The sequence below is a fragment of the Pipistrellus hanaki genome (assembly GCF_964339955.1).
Source record: "Pipistrellus hanaki genome assembly, chromosome: 2".
Taxonomy (NCBI): Eukaryota; Metazoa; Chordata; class Mammalia; order Chiroptera; family Vespertilionidae; genus Pipistrellus; species Pipistrellus hanaki.
Genome location: NC_140504.1, coordinates 115,136,140 through 115,158,969, shown reverse-complemented (window position 1 = coordinate 115,158,969; position 22,830 = coordinate 115,136,140). Strand labels below are relative to the sequence as shown.

The 22,830-nt window shown below is 40.5% G+C and overlaps 1 protein-coding gene across 1 annotated transcript in view; it reads right to left on the bottom strand.

Annotated features, from left to right (window-relative positions):
• Positions 1-22,830, bottom strand: part of FARS2 (phenylalanyl-tRNA synthetase 2, mitochondrial) — a 481,250-nt gene that overhangs the window by 398,676 nt on the left and 59,744 nt on the right. The window lies entirely within an intron of this gene.

Sequence of the window (22,830 nt, the reverse complement as noted above, 5' to 3'; positions counted from 1 at the left end):
ATCACACCAAGTGATAGACTATACCGATATATAGCTGAAATTATTTTTATAAATGCAAATCGTTTTTATTGTCACATCTGGTCATGTCATTTAAACAATACCAGTGTAGCATCCCATCAATTACATTTTTATTTTGTACATGGGCAAGTTTCAAATATGCACCCACAATAAGCCAGAAGCAGGAGTAAACTTTCTTGAGAAGGGATTCAGAGTGGCCAGAAGATAAAAGTATTGACCAGATCTTTTTTTTTTTTTTTTTTTTTTTTTTTTTAATGCCTAGATTAGTAAGAGCACCGAATTTTGCAGGTGAAAGTTACCCAGCAGTCATCTAATGTAGGCCATGCATGTCACAGAGGAGGTGACAAAGACCCAGCCATAGCTGACCAAACCCCAAGGTACTCGGAGAGAAAAGACAACATGAAAGGATATGAACCACGTAACAGAGCTTTCTATCCCCAGTGGTACAGAAGCAAGTTTTAAATTGACTCAGGGATCTCAGTTATAAAAGTCTTTAGATGTATATACTTCCCTATGTGCATAAAAAAATTATCATAGACTTAAATCATCCAAATCCATCTTCTACATTTAGGAATTTTTTACCTATTGGGCTACTTTAAAGCATATGTGGTTATTTTATATCAAGGGCCTTACAATCATACCAAGAAACTACATAACTTCTAGATATTAAGCTACATTAGGAGAGATTTATATTGCTCCAAGGAACAATAAAAACCATATCTAGTATGGACCCAGACAGCACAGTTCATCCAATTCAAAAATGGAACTGAGAATATATAGCGCCAAGTAATATTATAAACTATTCATAGCATCTTTGTCTGACACTGCTGTCATATGAGATTTCAAAGAAATCCAGAAACTCTCTCTGGATTTACTCATTTATGTAACTATTTTATCAGGATTGTTTCAAAAAGTGTTTTTAGTTCATCAATGAAAATGTGTCTTCCCATCTCTAATGCTCAGTAGCTTGTCAATGCAGAAGATAGGAATTATAAATATGCATGTGCCGTGCCTTATACATCTTAGCAAAGTCAGACTGTTAAGTTGTTAGCTAACTAGTTCAGCACCCTTGGCGAGACACAAGAAAGTATTTCTTCCAGAGGCAAATGCTGCTACACAAAGTTCATTCATCTTCGGGAAAAGGTGCTTTTGATGTACTTATTCATACATTACTGACTTCCCCTTCCTTCTTAGTTCATAACTCCTCACACATCCAACCTAGGTTCTGTTCCCATAGATTGGTCCCATCCCTAAGTTCTTTCTTTCTTCTCTTCACCCTATCTCTCCACTGTTGAAGAAAGTTTCGTTTTCTTGTCCTCATTTTCAGGTGATTTATCTACCCACTCAGCCTTGCATATGTTACTATACTGTCATTTCTCCCCACCCAAAACAATTGTGGTGGTTTTTTTTATACTATCACTAGAGACCTGGTGCACGAATTCATGCACCAGTGGGGTCCCTCAGCCTGGCCTGTGAGATTGGGCTAAAACCAGCTCTCTGACATCCCCCGAGGGATCCCAGATTGCTAGAGTGCACAGGCTGGGCCAAGGGACCTCACTGATGCACAACTGGGGCAAAGAGAGATGTGGGAGGTTGGTCAGCCAGAGAGGAACCGTGGGAGTGATCTAGGGTATGCCCAGCCCATCTAGCTCAGGCCCAATCGGCTGGAACCCAGGAGAAAGCTAGCCTACAGGTTGAAGTGTCTGCCCCCTGGTGGTCAGTGCTTGTCATAGCAAGTGGTTGAGCGGCCTTAGCATATTATTAGCATATCATGCTTTGATTGGTTGAACGGTCGACTGGACAACTGAACAGTTGGCATAAGGCTTTTATTATATAGGATCTTTTACAGAGAGAGAATAATGACTGATAGCTTTCCCACTTCCATCTGAAAAGTAAATTTTTTTCTTTTTGCCTTTGTCAAGTTTCTATATAAGAACTAGTTTATCTGGAAAATATAGGAGACCCAAGAAGACAATACCAGCACCAACAGCTATCTTCTGCTGGTACAATAGTCTTCCATGCCATTCTTTCAACTGCTCTGTTAAGCATTATTCTTACCATTTGACAAAAAAAAAAAAAATCAAATACATCTTATAACTTAAAAAAACCTCATACACGTACCCATGAACAAAGTTCAAAATTCTGGGCAATTCAAGTACTTTTCAATGAAAACAGGTCCAGAGACCCATTAAATTCAAGTTACATCTTTTAAATGATATATCCTAATATCTCTTATCTGCGCAATGTATTTTATACATCAATGCGCTTTAAATAAATAAATACATAATTTAATAAGTCATATAAAACACATTAGCTTAGATGATAGAAATTAAACTCAGGACTCAAAGACCAAACCTGCCCATGTCCTGTTTTTGTAAATAAAATTTTGTTGGAACCTAGCCATGCCCATTTATTTACATATTGTCTGTAAAGGCTTTTCCACTACAGAATCAGAGCTAAATAGTTGTCACAGACTATATTGCCCACAGGCCTAAAATACTTATGATCTTGTCTTTCACAGAAAAGGTTTAATGAGCCCTGTTTTAGCTTTATAGTTACCTTTTTTGTGAGAGTATCTAATGAGAGAGCCTGAAATCTACTTAGTAAATATCCTGCATTAATGCAGTTTTATCAAATGCAGTCCTCTAAAAAGTTCTTCCACACTATAAAGCATATCTTCCTAGTCACAAACATATGTAGTAGATTATAGACCCATTAAAAGTTACAATAGTACAAATGTGGATACTAAATGTGCTAACACTGGTAGAGAAGAGATAGTGAGACAAATAGTGAGAAAAATTGACACACACAAAAAAAAAGGCAAAAATTACACTTAGCAAAAATATCCACGTGGATGTGATGCAAAGCCAGCCACTTAGGCACTGTGTATTATCCTTGAACACATTAATTGACCTTTCTGGCCCTTAAGTTTCTCCTGTATGAAATACAGATAGTTATACCTATCTCATAGTACAAGGATTAAACTTGATCCCGTTCTTAATGCACTTAACTTATTGCCCAATTGAGGGACTAAAATTTAATTGTTTTTTATTTAATTTAATTTAATTTAATTTAATTTAAATTGCTACATGCATCTAGGTGCTACCATTTTAGACAGGGAAGATCTAGACCTTCATATAAGAAAAATGGGAATACTATACCCAAAACAATCCAAACGAATTCATGAGATTACATCTACCATAATGACTAGAACTAAATAAATAAATATTGGTTGTGAGAATACATTTTCTAAATGTTTAAAACGTCTTTCCTTTTGATTTCCCAGTCTGGTGTGTAAAGGAGAAACAAAGCATAGACTCTACTAAGTCTGGTAATTTCTCTTAAGTGCAATTAGCTACTTGAAAGGGCCATGGTAAGGAAACATGACCCACATACAGACACAACCATAAAAAAGATCAGGCACACTCCATTAACCTCTAGATATAGTACTTAAAAACAGTTTCTACCAAAAAACTTAAACTTCACTCAGTCAAAAAACAGTTTACACATTTTACATGTAATGGTAAGGATATAGCCAACTTCTATTAATTTCTATTTGTACTAATAATAGAGAATATGCGAATTGTCCAGGATGCCATCACAGTAACAGTAACGACCGAACAGCAGGCTGCGTGGGGCAACCAGACTAGCAGGGGGGGGGCAGTTGGGGGTGACCTGGCCAGTGGAGGGGGGGGAAGGGGCGACCAGGCCTGCAGAGGGGGGCAGTTGGGGGTGACCAAGCCGGCAGTAGAGGCAGTTAGGGGCAACCAGGCTGACTGGTGGGAGAAGGGGGAGGGTTGAGGGAAACCAGGCCAGCAGAAGGGCAGTTAGGGGTGATCAGGCCAGCAGGCAGAGGTAGTTAGGGGTGATCAGGCAAGCAGGCAGATGAGCAGTTAGGAGCCAACAGTCCCAGATTGTGAGAGAGATGTCTGACTGCTCGTTTAGGCCCGAACATCCCCCAAGGAGGTCCTGGATTGGAAAGGGTGCAGGTTGGGCTGAGGGGACACCCCTCCCCATGCACAAATTTCATGCACCGGGCCTCTAGTGTGTGTGTGTGTGTGTGTGTGTGTGTGTGTGTGTGTGTGTATATATATATATGTATACACACTAAAGTTTATATATATGAAGTTTATAAATTAGAGTTTATATAAAACACTAATATGCAAATAGACCAAACGCAGGACAACTTAACAACCGGTCGCTAGGACATATGCTTACTATCAGGGGGCTCATGAAGAACATGATGGGTGTCAGCAGCGGGCGGCAGAGCATGGGATATGGTGAGCGTCAGCTGTAGTGGGATGGTAGAGCAAGTGAGTGGGGGTGCCAGACTAAGGCAGGGCATTGGTTGCTATCATCATGACGAGTCTCTAGTGGTTACTGGAAATTCTTTGCTACCATGTGCCACCGTCCTGCCCAGCCCTCACACCAACTGCAGGCGTTGGCCCCACTTGCACCCACTGCCGGCACTCAGCACTGGCCCCAATCGCCCCTCAGGGCTTTTCCACCTTCCCCTGCTCCTGAGGAGCAATCAGGGCCAGCAGCAGTTTCTTGCACCTGTTGCTGGTCCGGAGACCCTGCCGGCCCTGCTTGCACATGCAGCTGGTGCTAGAGCTACCGCTCTCACCTGCAGCCAGTACCCAGCACCAGTCCCAAACACTCGGTGCTGTCAGCAGGTGCAAGTGGTGGCTGCCAGCCTGATCGCCGCTGAGGTCTTCTCCAGGGCAGCACCCACCACTGCACCCACTGATGGCACCAGCCCTGCTCGCATCCGCTGCTGGTTACAGCCCAATTGTTCAGCACGTGAGAGCAGTGGCAGCAGGAGCGGGGCTGCCGACTGACAGGGGACCAGGGCCCATGGCAGGAGGGGCCAGGCGGGGGGTGCAAGACCCTCTTACATGCTAAACACAGTCTTGCAGCCCATGGTTCCTTTCAAAGTGCATGAATTCGTGCACTGGGCCCCTAGTTTACTCATAAAAGGGCAAGGTAAGAGACAGTTCCTTATATTAATGATGGGAGTGTTCCTGATACAACCTTTCTAGAAAGCAATTCAGCACTATCAAAAGACTTAAAACTGTTCATACCCTTTGACAGGGTAATAATCCTTCTAGGAATTTATCGCAAGGAAATTATATAAATGAAGAAAGAAGTTATATACAGGAAGTTTCATTACAGTATGACTTATAAAATAAAAAATCACAAATAACATAAACATTCCTAACTAAGGAATGATTAAATTATTGAGCCATAAAAAAGTATGCACTCATCAAGTATGATTACAAAGAATTTTAATGCTATAACTGTATACTTAGAAAATGATAAATAGTATATAAAATTAGTATGTATGATATTATTTTAACCATGTAAGTATGTATCTGCCTACAAATACATGCATACTATATTTAGAAACCCTGGGAAGAACTATGTAAGATTTAATAGCTATTATACCTGATCTTTGTTTTCTATTTTATACCTTTATATACCTAAAGATAGGTATCTATTACATTTTAAATTAAAACTTTATTTTAAAATAATTGAGTTATTATAAAAGTTATTCAAAAATTATGTGCCCCATTGAGCTGTAGTCAATTTTATGGCCTGTATTAAATACACTTATAATTACATCAAGAATAAATGCCAATATAAATATAAATTACTATAGTTTAATTAATTGTATTCAGTGACAAGCTAAATAATTATCCTATAGTAGAGGCCCGGTGCACAAAACTCGTGCACTTGGGGGGAGGGTAGTCGCCCCAGCCTGACCTGTGCCCTCTCACAGTGCAGGAGCCCCACGATCGGTTGCCCTAGCCCTGCCCACCCATCCGGGGCTCCTCCATGGATTGCCCCAAAGAGATAGACCAGAGCCGGCGGTCCTATGGCAGGACCCCCAGGCCTGGCCACGCAGAGCAGCTGCCAAGCCCTGCCTCTGTGCAGCACATGCAGCATCAAGTCCCCACACATCTGCATGTGACCACTGCGCATGCAGCCTCCCGGTGATGGATTGTGGGAATGTGATGGCATGAAGGCATCACAGCGTGAGGGCATGACAACCACTGAAGCTGTAATTAGCATAGATAATAAAACCCTAATGTGCAAATCGACCGAATGGCAGAACGACCAGTCGCTATGATGTGCACTGACCACCAGGGGGCAGATACTCAATGCACCACCTGGGGGTAACTCCTATCTTGAGCTTCTGCCCTCCAAGAGGGAGGTGACTGGCAGCAGTGATCGGGGGATGGGTCCCAGCGGGGTACCCTGATTGCCCTCCCCCCTCTCACGCATCGGTCACTCCACAGATGGTCCTGATCACCAGCCAGGCATAGGGACCCTACTCTATATATTGGGAACAGTCTCTTAATTAAAAATTAAAACCTGGCAAGCTACTCTAACACTAAAAACAGGATGATGCAGCAATGGCAAGCATGGTCTCTGGCTTGCACGTTTTGTGGTCAAAGCCAATTACTTCACTACTCTCTGCTTCAGTTTTTCCACCCATAAGATGGGAAAAAAATGGTATTATTGCCTCAGAAGGATCATGTTATGTAGTACTTTTTATAATCAGGGCAAAAAAAGTAGCTGCCCATACAACAGAAAGATGCCTTTCACCTGTAGCTGCCCATACAACAGCAAGATGCCTTTCACCTGTATGGAAAGTATGGTCACTGGTGCATGTAGCAACCTGCTTTGCGAGAGGGATGTCTGACTGCCAGTTTAGGCCTGACATCCCCCGAGGAGTCCCATATTGCAAGAGGATGCAGGCTGGGCTGAGGGAGCTCCTGCCCCAGCATGCATGAATTTCATGTACCAGGCCTCTAGTTTTATATTAACAACTAGAGACCCGTTGCATGAAGAGATTAGTGCAATAGGCCTTCTTTCCCTTGGCTTCCAGCACTGGTTTTCCTCCGGCACCCAGGATCCAGGCCTCCGCTCCAGCCAGAGTCTGCCTTCTTCGTCTATGCTGCAGACTTAGGCCAGAGTCTGCCATCTTCACTGCAGACTGCCATCTTCATCTTTGAAGGAGACTCTGGCCAGAGCCTGCCATCTTCGTCTTCGCTGCAGACTCCAGTCTTGTCTTTGCTGCAGCACTCTGCTCCTGTAGATCCCTTTGCCCCCCACCCTCCCTCTTATAGCAGGCATCCTGCCCTGCCTGGCCACTCTGTGCCTGGATCAGCTGGACAGCCGCCATCTTTGGCCTTCTAATTTGCATACTCACTCTGATTGCTGTGGGCATAGTAGAGGTATAGTCAATTCACATGTTTATCAATTATTAGGTAAGATGCAGGTAGAAAGCTTGGCATATAAAAAACATCTTTGCCTTTCCAATTTTATTGCCCTACCTATAAATCAACTATCCTAAGTATAATGACAATCACTCAATGGTATTTTCCCAAGATAGTCAGATTTTCTAAAAAATTAATAATTATCAGATCCTATACAAATAAATGCTTTTCAATTATACCCATTAATGAAGTTTTAATACATGTAAAAGTTAAATTTTTACACTGTATTTTAATTAAAATTTTCCTTTTTTCTAAGGAAATAAAACTTAGTTCAAATTAAGTTGAACTAAGCTAAAACTTATGCTACATATGCAACTCATTGTAGGGGGCTGCCAGAGTCTCAGAAAAGTAAGGTAGTATTGCTATACATCATGGTAATCATCAGCTTCACTCCGGACACCTAATGATGGGACTGAAACATTTTTCTCAAATCTTGGCAGCTCTAATACCTGGCTTGTTTCTGCCTAATTCTCTTTAACATGGGTTTTTACCTAAGTAGGTTCTCCTCAATTGAGCCACCCCTTGCTTACTGTTTTTACTAACACTCAATGTACAAGGTCAGGAGTTAACTGTTGACACATTTTCTACTACCATGTTTTTAGGGAAATTTTTTACCAACTCTGATGTGTGTTTTCTAACACCCACCAAGCAATTATCAGCAGACACCAGATAGGTGACCTACAATTTAATTCTGCGCTAAAGATAGCTTTGGAATGCACAAGTCTTTTCTATATGTTTCTCCTGAGCACATGTATTAAATAGGTGTTTTATTTTTTATCTTGTTAATGGTCTTATATCCATTTTATTTGTCCAACTCTAAGAACTTAAGAAAGGTATCCCTAGTAATAATTATGCATAGGGCTGTTTATCTTTTATTTCTAACATTTACAAAGTTCAATTAAATTCAGTTTCACCCAAAAGCAACAAAATATCGGGAATCAACTAAGATTACCATGACCAGTACCATCACTGAAATAATTCACACAGAAAATCTGTTCAGTTTATGCTAACAAATGAGTTTTGTCACTACATTGTAGAGAGTACCTGGGAAGGCACATGGGCATTTCTTTAATTATTGTCAGCTGAATCCAGTGGCTTTGGCAAAGCCACATCCTGGAAACAGGCTTTGTCAAAAGGCAGGAGTGTTGTCAGCTTGATCTTCAGCTCAGGTGCCAGGGGGTGGGTTTTGTTATTTAAATCCAGCCAAGCACCAGGAATAAATAAATATGACTCGGGCCCACCCCAGAATGCACATAATCTCCTTTGTCTAGACTTTTAGTAAAACTTACTGTTTTTTGCTGTATAAAATAAACTCACTGTATTGGCTTGAAGTCCCTGTCCCTGTCCCTGTCAGAGGACAGTGGTCCCACCAGGCCCAGGTTTTTTCCTTCGATCTCTGTGTCTGTCTCTTTCTTTCATCAATCCCAGCCACCCCTACTCAGGAACTGGACCTCTCTCTAGCCTCACTGGACTGGGAAAAGAGAGAAAGTAAAACTAAGAGGAGTTTCTAAGGCACCCCAACTGGGTAGGGAAAGAAAGGCAAGGAAGGGAGACATGAGCAGCTTGCAGATAACCAATCACAAGATAATCTAAGGCAAAATTATTTGAAAGGACCAATCAGAAACTAACAAGCATATACAGGCAGTCTTCAGGTTAGGTCGAATCCGAGGCTACTTAAGCCATCTCCCATTTACAGTATTTATAAAAAAAAAATTTTTAACAAAAAAAAAGTTCTGTGATTTTGACATATGTACATATGTGCTTTATGTTTTTTGTTATTTATTTACCACAAGTGAAGGTCAGGAATTGTTATCTTTTAAATTTTTTTTTACTGTTTCATTTCATTACTGTATTCAGCTGTGTATGTGCTCCATGTGAGTGACATAGAGGCTTATGTAGTGGGTTCCGACTTACTGCTGTAGGAACAGATCTCCGACGTTAACCCAAGGACGGCCTGTATATAAAAAGCCCTTCCCCCTCCCGCACAGAGCACAAGGGAAACCTGTAGGGTGCACATCACCTGCTGCCCGCGTGGCATATGGCCATATGGGACTCCACTCATGGACTAATAGACTTTAATTAACTTAGATGCTGAACTACTCCTGATGGTAACATGAAAAAAAAAGCTCTGCACACTAGACTGCTCCTGAATCCCAAATAGACCCTTTCCAGCATTGGCTTTTCTCAATAAACTTCGATTCCATTAATCATTTTTTTGTCCACAACTTCAGTCTTCGATTTCTAGGAGACAAAAAACTTTAAACAGCCACATTTGGGTTTCATCAGTTTTCTGCTGGAAAACCTTTAACAGTCCACAATATTAAGCCTACACTACTTCACAAACAAATCACAAACTACCTCTGCTGCCCCGCTTCCCTTCTGTCCCAGGATACACACGTTTCGTTCTCTGGCTCCTAGTATGTGTTGGGAAATAATCCTTGAGACCTTCCATAAGTAGTAGCGTTTTCTTTAATTCAGATATATCAATATAGGTATGTTAACAGGAGTATAAGAATGTTAATTGCATGACAAAACAGTAATGGGATCCAATAAAGTGGTTTCACCTTTCCTACCTCATAGGTGACATTAAACAGGAAAGAAATGCAATTTAATATATTGGAGAAATAAAATATATCATGTTGTGATAGAAGAAGCTGTTCTGAATTCAGGAAAATTTATATCAGTAATTTATATATTTTAGGAAAACTGAAAAGATTAGGCTACAGAATTTTTTTTTGTATTTTTATTTCTTAATTGACTAAGGTAGTACATATGTGTCCTTATTTCCCCATTGCCCCCTGCCTTCCCCTGCCAACTCATTCCCGCACCCCCGTTGGCAGGGTTTGTTGGTTAGGCTTATATACATGCATACAAGTCCTTTGGTTGATCTCTCCCTCTTACCCCTACCTTCCCTCTGAGGTTTGACAGTCGGATCAATGCTTCTATGTTGCTAGATCTATTTTGTCCATCGGTTTAAGTTGTTCATTGTATTCCATAAATGAGTGAGATCATATGATATTTATCTTTCTCTGACTGGCTTATTCCGCTTAGCATAATGCTTTCCTGTTCCATCCATGCTGTTGCAAATGGTAAGAATTCCTTCTTTTTTTTACCTCAGTGTAGTATTCCATTGTGTAGATGTACCACAGTTTTTTAATCCACTCAACTGCTGATGGGCACTTAGGCTGCTTCCAAATCTTAATTATGGTGAATTGTGCCACTATGAACATATGGGTGCATATATCCTTTCTGATTGGTGTTCCTAGTTTCTTGGAATATATTCCTAGGAGTGGGATCACTGGGTCAAATAGGAGTTCCATTTTTAGTTTTTTAGGAAACTCCATACTGCTCTCCACAGTAGCTGCACCATTCTGCATTCCCACCATCAGTGCATGAGGGTTCCTTTTTCTCTGCATCCTCAGCACTTGTCGTTTGTTGATTTGTTGATGATAGCCATTCTGACAGGTGTGAGATGATATTGCATTGTCCTTTTGATTTGCACCTCTCTGATGATTAGTGACTTTGAGCATGGGACAGTATGTCTTTTGGCATTGTGTCTTCTTTCAAAAAGTATCTATTTAGGTCCATTGCCCACTTTTTGAGTGAGTTGTTAATCTTTCTTTTGTTAGGTTGTATGAGTTCCCTATAAATGTTGGAGATTAAACCCTTATCAGTGATAACATTGGCAAATATGTTCTCCCATACAGTGGGTTTTTCTTGTTGTTTTGTTGATGGTTTCTTTTACTGTGCAAAAGTTTTTTCATTTTGTTGTAGTCCGATTTATATTCTCTTCAGTTTCCATTGCTCTAGGAACGGTATCAGTAAAGAAATTGCTTCAGCATATGCCTGAGATTTTGCTGCCTCTGCATTTCTTTAGTACTTCTATGGTTTCCCAACTTATGTTTAATTAAGTCCTTTATCCATTTTGAGTTTATTTTTGTATATGGTGTAAGTTGGTGGTCTGGTTTCATTTTTTGCATGTATCTGTCCAATTTTCCCAACACTATTTATTGAAGAGACTGTCTTTTCTCCATTGTATGTTCACGCCTCCTCTGTCGGGGTGAAATGTTCTGAACTTAGTTGTTGGGGTCTCTATTCTATTCCTTTGATCTTTATGTCTTTTCTTGTGCCAGTACCAGACTATTTTGAGAACAGTGGCTTTGAAATACAGCTTGAAATCTGGTATTGAGATCCCACCTGCTTTGTTCAACTTTCTCAGGATTGCTACAGCTATTTGGGGTCTTTGTTTATTCCAGATGAATTTTTGGAGAGCTCTTTCTAGGTCTGTGAAATATGCCATTGGTATTTTAATGGGGAGTGCATTGAATCTATAGATTGCTTTAATAATGTTGATACTACCAATCCATAAACATGGTATGTTCTTCCACCTGTTTACATCTTCCTCTATCTCTTTTTTCAGTGTCCTATAGTTTTCTGTATATAGGACTTTTACCTCCTTAGTTAAGTTTATTCCTTGGTATCTTAATTTTTTGGTGCGATGGTAAATGGGATTGCTTTTTTAGTCTCTTTTTCAGTAAGTTCATATTGGTGTATAGAAATGCCACAGATTTCTTGGCATTAATTTTGTATCCTGCTACATTGTCAAATTCATTTATTAAGTCTAATAATTTTTTATGGAGTTTTAGGGCTTTCTGTGTACAGTATCATATCATCTGCGAATAAGGACAGTTTTACTTCTTTTCAAACTTGGATGCCTTTTCTTTCTTCTTTTTGTCTGATCACAATGGCTAGTATTTCCAGTCCTATGTCAAACAGGAGTGGTGAGAGTGGGGATCCCTGTCTTGTTCCTGTTCTTAGTGAAAATGGTTTTAGTTTTTGCCCATTGAGTATGATGTTGGCTGTGGGTTTGTCATATATGGCTTTTATTATGTTGAGGTATGATCCTTCTATTCCCACCTTGCTGAGAGTTTTTATCAAGCAAGGGTACTGGATTTTGTCAAATGCTTTTTCTGCATCAATTGATATGACTATTTGATTTTTATCTCTCAATTTCTTTATATGATGTATCATGGTATTGATTTGCGGGTACTGTACCATCCTTGCATCCCTGAGATAAATCCTACTTGGTCATGGTGTATGATTCTCATGTTCTGCTGGATCTGATTTGCTAGAATTCTGTTGAGGATTTTGACATCTATGTTCATCAGGGATATTGGCCTGTAATTCTTTTTCATTGTGTTGTCTTTATCTGGTTTTGGTATTGGGGTGATGCTGGCTTCATAGAATGAACTTGGAAGTAGTCCTCCCTCTTGATTTTTTTAGAATAGTTTGAGAAGGACAGATTTTAGTTCTTCCTTGAATGTTAGGGGAAAATCCCCTGTGAAACTGTCTGGCCCCAGGCATTTGTTTGCTGGAAACTTTTGGATGACTGCTTTAATTTCTTCCATAGTTATTGGCCTATTGAGATGTTTAGATTCTTCCTGATTGAGTTTTGGAAGGTTGCATTTTTCTAGGAATAAGTCCATTTCCTCCAGGTTGTCTAGTTTGTTGGAATAGAGTTTTTCATAGTATTTTTTAACAATCCTTTGTAATTCTATGGGTCTGTTGTTATTTTGCCTCTTTCATTTCTGATTTTATTTGGGTCCTCTCTCTTTGCTTCTTGGTGAGTCTGGCTAGAGGTTCATCAAACTTGTTCATCCTTTCAAAGAATATTGTTTGGTGTGTTGTTGTTTTTAGGGGTTTTTTGTTTGTTTTGTCTCTATGTCATTTATTTCTGCTCTGATCTTTATTATTTCATTCCTTCTGCTCACTCTGGGCTTTTCTGGTTCCTCTCTAATTCTTTAAGTTGTAGAGTTAGATGATTCACTACCATTTTTCCTTGGTTTTTTTGTTTTGTTTTGTTTCTTTGAGGTAGGCCTATAAACTTCCCTCTCAGGACTGCTTTCATTGTGTCCCATAGACTTTGGATTGTTGTCTTTATTGTCATTTGTTTCCAGGATGTTTCTAATTTCTTCTTTGATCTCTTTGGTAAGCCAATCATTGTTTAGTAGCATGTTATTCAGCTTCCAAGTGTTTGAATTCTTTAAATTGTTTTTATTGTAGTTTATTTCTAATATTATGGCATTGTGGTCTGAGAAGATGCTTGATATGATTTCAATCATCTTGAATTTGGGGAGATTTTGCTTGTGACCCTATATGTGGTCTATTTTTTTAAAATGTCCCATTGAGAAGAATGTGTATTCCATGGCTTTGGGGTGAAATGTTCTGAAGATGTCAGTTAAGTCCATCTGATCTAGGGAGTCATTTAGCATTGCTGTTTCTTTGCTGATTTTTTTGTCTAGAAGATTTATCCAGTGATGTCAATGGTATATTAAAGTCTCCTCATATGATTGTATTGTTGTTGATCTCTCCCTTGATATCTTACAGGAGTTTTTTTTATGTATTTGGGTGTTACTGCATTGGATGTATATATGTTTATCAGGTTTCTATCCTCTTTTTGTAACAATCCATTTAGTATTATGAAGTGGCCTTCCTTATCTCTTGATATGGCCTTCACTTTGAGGTCTATTTTGTCAGATATAAATATTGCTACCCCAGCTTTCTTTTTCATTTCCATTTGCCTGAAAGGTATTTTTCCATCCCTTCACTGTGTGAGTCCCTTATTCTGAGATGGGTCTCTTAAAGATAGCATATATATGAGTCATAGTTTTTTTTTAATCCATTCAGCCATTCTGTCATTTAATTGGAACATTTAATCCATTTATGTTTAAAGTTATTATTGATAGGTGCTTGTTTAGGCCACAGAATATTTGCCTTACCTAAATCAAAGAAGAGAGAGATGCTAAGAACATAGTTGAAACTTTGTCAAATTGGGCAAATGTCTTACAAATTAAAATGCACAAGCCCAGCTCCTGGCCATGGTGACGCCAGCCAGAGTTCTTTCAAATTGCTAGGAAGATTATAATGGGAAAATCCACATGCAAATAAAGTCAGTCCTCTGAGAGAAGACCACACATTACCTAGCTAGCTGTGCCTTGGAGAATAATGGGGAGGAAGGGAATGCTGAGAGGGGTTTTGTGCAACACAAGATGAATAAAATTGCTAAGAGTTCAGCTTTTATATGCAGAAGAAGAGAAGATACAGTTTCTAAATCTGGAACTAGCTGAAAAACTTATTTCCTGCTATTTTGTTTGAAATCAATTTAAATAAACTAAATGTTTAAAATAGAAATATTCACACTTCCATGCCAAATAAACCTAGTAGTAATTATCTATGGACATGTATCTCTCTCCCAATAGAAAATAACTAACATAGGATCAAATGGACACTGTATTATGAAATAATTAACTTCCAGTAACATGAAATGCCTGGGAGAACATTTTAACATAGTTGTACTAAGATCATCCTATACTCGGCTTGAGTTTTGTCCACTGTGGAAGAAAAAATGCCACATGCTAACCTGCTAAGCTCAGAGAAGCTCATGGAGGTCTTATTAACTCAGAAACCTAAAGTAAACACATAGGATGATCTGAAATTCAAACTTTTTAATTAAGCAGGTAGTCATGTCAGAATCCAATCTTTAACTTAACTAAGCCTGTCTATTGACTTTTGCATCTAAAATAACATACGTTTGGACTGTTCAGGATTATTTCTCTTTTCCAGACCTTTTGAGAGGGCAGGGCGGGGCGAGGATGAGCTCCCAACTCCGCCCCGCAGGGCGGAGTTATCCCTAGCCCTCAAAACCCCTGGACTTCCGCCATGCTGCCGGCATGAGTTGGGGGGCCCATGCTAGCATGGAGAAGGCTCTTTTGTTTATTGCATCGGACTCAGCTCCCTGGTGGTCCTTGGGGATCACGAAGTCTGGGCGTAACATATGGGGGAACTCGTCCGGAATCCCCACCCAGGACCATTAGGGAAATCCCGGTCCGGAGAGTCTGACTGGCTGCGGTAGGTGTGTGATCGCTCTGGAGGGACGTAAAACCCCTCATGGAATTGGTGCCCGAAGACGCCTGGTGGATGCACCATGAAGGCCACGGGCAGGAGGATCAGAAGACGTTCTGACCTCCCTGGAGGGCCCTAGAGGGACCCTCATGGGGAGAGGAATGAATCCTCTCCAGGACGAGGTGAGCGGCGTGAGCCGTTGCCTCACCTGTGGAAAGTGAGCCTTTCCCAGGTCTGAGTTTGGTATCTGTGGGCGACATGGCGCCCCAGGATGGAGCCGGTGAAGTGTGGCCGGCCTGGTGGCGCGGGGCCCCCTGGCGGCGTTGGGTCGGAGGGGGTGCTCCCGCGGGGCTCAGTCTGCGCGTTGGAGCATGGCTGGGCAGTGGTGGCCTGGCTCGGGGAGCAGGCACCTGGGTTAATTTGCTGGCTGCCCGGAGAAGGGGAAGTGGAGCCGGGAAGCCACTGGGGCGACCCGCACTTTCTCTCTGGGGGCCGCCTGAGTAGCGTGGCTGGGGCTGCAGTGGCAGCAGCCTCTCTCCGGGGGCCTGGGCTCTGGTGGCCTGGGCCAGCATGGAGGCATCTGGTCCCTGGCGACATCGGGTACTGGAGAAGAGCTCAAGGGCGAATCTCTGTGCTCAGTAAAGTGAAAAGGCCAGTTCAAAACGAGTGCACATAGTTTTGGGCTGTGCTTAAAACTTTTCTGTGTACAGAATGAGCTTTAAAAATGGTGAAGATAACCGGGAGATAAATTAAAACTAGTTTCCCAAGTCATTGTAAGCAGCTTTGGAAATTCCCGGCCTTGAGGCAGAAACTAGATGATAATGGCTGAGAGGCTTCAGGTAAAGAATGTGTTCATTAGCATTTGAATGCTGCTCCAGCAGCAGGGAGTGGCAGGTGATTGGTGGTGAAGCAGCCCACAATGGTTAGTCTTCCTTGTCATTGGTATCAACTAAGCAGAGTCATATAGCTACTTAAGTACAGTATGAATTGTGATTGACCTATGATTTTCTGACATTGTTTTAAATCCTAGTAAACTGCCTCTGGTGTGGAGAGGTCTAGGGGAGGCCGGAGAGCGCAAGACTATTAGCTCTCCTACAAAGAGATTATTCAGTGCTTTGTTTGAACTTCAGAAAAAAAATTTGAGATCTGAAAAAACTGTATGATTAGATTTGTTGCTGAAACTTTACCCTAAATAAGCAGGATGTATTAGAAATGTAATGTTATTAATCTAAAAAAAATGCCAAATATATTTGACTTGCCAGCTTTAAAAGCTCAAAGTATAAATTGAATTAGGAAAAGTTAATTGCAGTAACTAGATGCCTAGAATATGGCAGGCTAAACTGTATTACATGTGTTAAGAATAAGCAGTAATGATCAAAGATCTCAAGGGTTGATTTATTCTCATTTGTCAGATGAAAAAGTATGTAATGTTTACACTTAAAAAATTATTTTAAGTCAGTTTTTCTGAAGTAATGTTTAATGTAACATGAAACTTTTATATTCGATTTGTTTTGTTTTGCTTTTCTCATATGCCATTGTTGTTGAATTTGGGCTTGTACTTGCATCTTGTATTTTGTTTAAACTTTGGGAATCATTTTTGGTTTCAGTCATGTGTATCTACTTTATAGGTTTAAGTAGACTTCATCACAGAGGTTTATAATTTATTTAGAATTGTGTTAAAACAATGTGAAAACAATTATTTGTATGATTAAACCCCCTATGACTGCTTGGACAATTTTCACCGATGTTCTGCGGGGGGGAGTAGAGGGGGCTTAGAAATGCAGATAGATCTGTATCTGTAGGAAAAATGTGGCATTTTGAGTTTCAAGAGGCTGGGGGCCTGGGAACAGGTACTGGACCTGCTCCCTCCTCCCTTGCCGTTTCTTTAAAATTTGAGGCATGGTTATGTATTTTCGGAAGATAAGATTTTTATAAAAATTATAAAGAGCATGTCCTGACAGGTTAGCTAGGAGAGGCAAGCCTGTTAGTTTCCTAATGGGCATTGGGGCACCCTATTTAGTCTTGAGAGAGCCAATAGGACCCATACATCAGCCCAGGAAGCCACCAGACAAACTGCCTGTTTTCCTTGGACATCAAGAAGGACTGTGGTCCTCGGAAGGAACACGTACTGGGGGAATGCAGCTGTTGAACTGGTCCAAAGTGGAACAACGGATCTTTGAGGAGCTAAAGAAGGCTCTCATCTCAGCAGCTGCCCTAGCCTTGCCGGACGACGCGGAGCCCTTCCACCTCTACGTGAGTGAGGTAAGAGACATTGCCAAAGGGGTTCTCACTCAGACTCTAGGTCCCTGGAAGAGACCTGTTGCCTATCTGTCTAAGAGACTGGACCCTGTGGCAGCAGGGTGGCCAGCGTGCTCCCAGGCAGTGGCCACCACAGCATTGCTGGTGAAGGAGGTATAAGACTCTGGCCATCAACCCTGCCGGCCTGCTTCCAGATGATGATGAGGGAACCCATTCATGACTGCACAGAGGTAACAGACGACAAGGTACTGTTCACGGATGGGAGCAGTTACGTTCAGGATGGGACCTGATATGCAGGGGCAGTGGTAGTCATCTTGGACCACACCATTTGGGCACAGTTCCAGAACTTTTGGCCTTAATCCAGGCCCTTTGATGGAGACACTGTGCCATCCACAGAGGAAAGAGGGTTACCAACTGCAGCCAGAAGGAATTGGCTGAACAGAAGCAAGCCACTGAAGGACCAGATGGTTGATGGACCCTCCAGATGACAAGACTGTTGGTCCCAGAGGCTCTAGGTCAGAGTTGCCCGGTGACACCAGGTTAAGTGTCACCAACTTCTGAACTTCTGTGAGGCAGAGTTGCTAGAAGTACTGTCTGTGCACAGGTAAATGCTAAGCAAGGTAAGGGGATCCCCCCTGGGAATTCAGGTCCCAGGGAACCTCCCCAGGAGAGCATTGGTAGGTGGATTTCAGAGATTAAACCACCAGCATTAAGGTCTAGTTTTTATAGACACTTCAGATTAGGTTGAGGTATACCCCACTGTCAGATAACAGCCCCACCTTGGTAGCTAAGGTATCTCGGAGTATGGCTCTAGCCTTAGGACAGGTAGGTGCGACTCGGGAGGAAGGGGGTTTAACTAAATGTGTCTTAGAATCAGTGAAAATTGGACCAACCCCCTGTCCTTTGCCCTCTTGAGGGCCAGGTGTACCCCTTACTGGGACAAGTTTCCCCTTTTTGGGAGGGGATCATGTATGGTAACCATTTTCTTGCTCAAGTCCTTACAGGCTCTGCAGTTTGCTTGTCCCAGATGCACTGCCAGTGCCCACCGCAGACCCTGTAGCCCCGGAACTCAATGTGGGTAAAGAAATTCACTGCCCAAGGACTCAAAGGGATGCTGCACTGTTATCCTGAGCACGCCCACTGCTGTTGAAGTAGATGGCACCCAGACCTGACTACATGACTCCCAGCTCCTGCATGGCCTGGATCCTGGCAACTACAGGCCAGGAGGAGAACTGGTGCCTGCAGGAGGGGAACTGGACTTCAGTGAGGACAATACTGATGGGAACTGTGGTACTAAGGGTCTTGATAACTGTATTTGTTGTTTATGCTGAAAGGAAGTAGGCTGAGTCAATGATTTGACTAGGCACATTAGACAAGGGGGGAATGAGAGGGCAGGGCGGGGCGAGGATGAGCTCCCAACTCCGCCCCGCAGGGCGGAGTTATCCCTAGCCCTCAAAACCCCTGGACTGGGAGAAATTTGCTTTCTTCCGCCATGCTGCCGGCATGAGTTGGGGGGCCCATGCTAGCATGGAGAAGGCTCTTTTGTTTATTGCATCGAACTCGGCTCCCTGGTGGTCCTTGGGGATCACGAAGTCTGGGCATAACTCTTTTAGGACACAAATAATGATGCAATAGAGGAGAGATTACAAATCCTCTCATTGTTATTTTTATGTGTTAATTGTTGACTATTAACTATCCTGTACCCACCTATGTAAAAAATGTAACATTTTACTTTTTGTACAATCTCAGAGGCCCTTCCCCCAACCTCTATTCTCCCCTTCCACACCACCTCCACTAATTTGCTTTCTTCTACTTCCCTAATCTATCACCAATGAATTTCATGTACTGCACTTATGTCTTCTCTTTTGTTTTTGGTAGGTTTTTTGTTTTTTGTTTTTTTGTGTTTTGTGTGTTCTATGTCTTCTCTTTTGATTGTAATATATAAAATAAGGTGCAAAATTGCCATTCTCCTGGACTTTATCTCAATCCTTTGAGATTTTGCTTTCCAGCAATTGTCGACAGGTTAGCACAAATAAACTCACAAAAATCCTCTATAGGTTTCAACGTTTCTAATGCTGACACTACTTAAACACAAATTCTTCTTCTTCACAGTAGCTGTGTACCTAACTCCTAGAAATAAATGTAGACTCTGATAACAACAACCTTGTTTTTCTACCTTAAGTACTTTAGTAGAGAATAAAGTGAATAAATTATTTTCTCTAAGGATTCATTAAGATGTGTTTTTCTGATTGATTCGGAGCATATAACAAAAAGAAACCCCCCAAGGCAGGAACCTGCAGCTCCAGCACACCAGAGGATCTACAGCTCAGAAATACCAGCAGCTCCTGACCATTCACAAAATTTCTTTCAATGTATAATAAATAAATTAATGTAAGTAATGTTTATCTCAAATTACTATTTATCCATCATTGACTTCAACAACATATTTTAAGGCATGGCTTAAAGTCACCAGCAAGAAATTGGCACTGAGTTTCCGCCTGGGACACATGGGTTCCACAAATTGGCAAAGGCCCAGTTGTAACATTAATGAGAACACCATTTGTCAAGACAATTATGCAAAAACTTGGCAGCTGCACATAGAGGACAAGCCCAGAGAAAGTCAGTGCCAGAATATACAGATCAGAGAGCCAGAGAAATCCCTTAACATGTGAATCTTCTTTTGTAATAGTTACCTTTTGGGTAGATATCTTTTATTTAAATTAAGTGTAAGGGGGGGTAGGGGAAAAGAGCAGGGAAAACAACTCTAAACACAATTATTATTTGAATATAGAATGCCATGTTTCGATTCAGAACAGATGTCTTTTCATTACTATAATTCAGTTGAGAAATGACTATCATAACTAGTCATTGCTAAAAAAATGCCATGTTTTTAAGAATGAAAAATTTGAAAATGTCCTGTCATACCAGAAGCTTCTTAATTATCAAGAATAGAGGAATAGCCGAAACCGGTTTGGCTCAGTGGATAGAGCGTCGGCCTGCGGACTGAAAGGTCCCAGGTTCGCTTCTGGTCCGGGGCATGTACCTTGGTTGCAGGCACATCCCCGGGGGGGTGGGGGGTGCAAGAGGCAGCTGATCGATGATTCTCTCTCATCGATGTTTCTGGCTCTCTGTCCCTCTCCCTTCCTCTCTGTGAAAAATAATAAAAAGTATATTTTAAAAAAAATAGAAGGAATACTCAAGAGAAATGTATCTTGTGATGGACACAAAAATAAGTGGAAAACTGCAACTTAAAAAAAATTTTTTTTAAACACTTAAGTCATTATACCCAGTTCCAAGAGAAATCAGTTTTTGCTGTCATATGCCAAAAGATTAAAATCTGTAATCAAACAAATGCATGACGGAATGACTGCAGACCAAAGAACCTCCAAAATTAATTTGAAGATTGATTAATAAGTATCTAAAGATATCATCATATTGAAATTATAGGTGGACTGGACTTCCAACCACACTTTCAAACTATCACTCAATATATCATCAGTTAAAATTAAGCTCATGTTACCAAAAACAGTATCAATGAATCTTTCCTAAATATGCCGCGGGGGGGGGAGAAAATTTCTTTCAATAAATGTATAACTAAACCACACACACACACACACACACACACAATAAAAATACCAAATTCATCCTTTATACTTTTACCATCACCTCAAAGTTAAGAGAAATATCAAAACTACTAAACTCAACTTAGGTCAACCTACTAATCCTCATCTATTTTTGTTTTTAATAGAAGGTATTTATTATAGTTCTATATATTTCATATTTGGAGAATATATAATTAATTATACCCTAAATTCAGCATTTAAATTAATTGTATAATAGCCTAACTATTATAATATATATGTGCATAATAGTCTTAAAATAAAAAATATTCAACTAATGAAAAAAAGTTTCACCCATTAATAATTTAGTAAGCTAGGTGACTATGGCAAGTAAAATTAAAAATTGTTTTAAATCAAATCATTAAACTGCATATTAAAAACTACTTAGGCAATTAGAAATATTACTTTATGTAGAAGAAACAGCCTCCACGTTATAAATTCTTTTTCTCCTAAATACACTTATTTTATCTAAGATTCTTTAAATAAAGTCACTCTGTATTAAGTCCTGGATTCCTGGCTACAGTGGAGGACAGAGTAAATAATAGCACACAGAGACTTCATCAATCCTTGGTTTGCACATATGTCCCTACCTACAAATAGTGATGTGACATCACCGCCTCTCTGAAGCCTTTTCTTTATTCTTATTTTTATTGTTTCTTTCATTTAATCCTCATGAAAACACTGTGAAAGACAAACTAATTTGCCCAAAGCCATGTCTACTGAATGACAGCATCAGGATTCAAGCCCGGCTCTTGCCTGGTCCCAATTTGCCCCTGCCATCTCCTTTGCTTGCCTGTCCTGATAAATACAAGCCTACATTAATTTTTCAATAGATATAGTCCTAATACATTCCTCTGGAATTTTTCAAAATTGACATGATTCATCATTCTGAGATATTTTATCCCTATAAAACTATTTATTTCTCATACTCTCTTCAGACAGAATTGACCCACATCTTTCTTCCCACTTGTTTCCTATGCATGCACATTTCACTTGTGCACACAAAATGCTTACGGCACTCACCACTTAGCATGCTTATCTATTTTCTAGATCTTAAGCTACTAGAGGACAGAAACAATGATTTTGTCCTTAAAAGGAATGTGGTTCCTAATCAAAAGGAGTAAAACCTCATTACAAACATCTATGTTATATATTTCTACATTACTGTTTTGACTAAGAAAAGATGCCGTTAACAAACTCACAGTAACATTTCCACTGCTCAAGCCTCTCCCCACAGCAGAACTAATGATAAAGTTGCTAGTATAGCACTGAAGTTCATTTAGCAAGTCACAAGGCTGGAAGTCAAACAATACTCTCTAATTCTCAATTCAGAGAAGGTTGGTATGTGCATGCTAAATCATATTCTTAACATATTGGCCTGATGGCAGAAGAGCAAAATTTAGGTCCACAAATGAGGGTTCCATTAACTCCCATTAGCCCCAATCAGTCCCAATCATATTAAAATTCATCTTTTAAAAAAATAGTTCTGCATTTCTCTATAAGCTTTGTAAATTCTAAGGATTACCCTGTAAGTGAAAGCATTTCATTGAAAATATATAGGAAATGAAAATAATAACATGTAGAGTCAATTCTTATTATTCATGGTACTTATGATGTATAACATCTAAGAACATTAGTGATACTATACCACTGCTCCTAGGGGAAAGATTGAGTTAGTTTTCCTGAGCCTATGGTCACATTTTTATCAACTAATATAACTTATTTTATGTGTGTTTCTCTTTAAA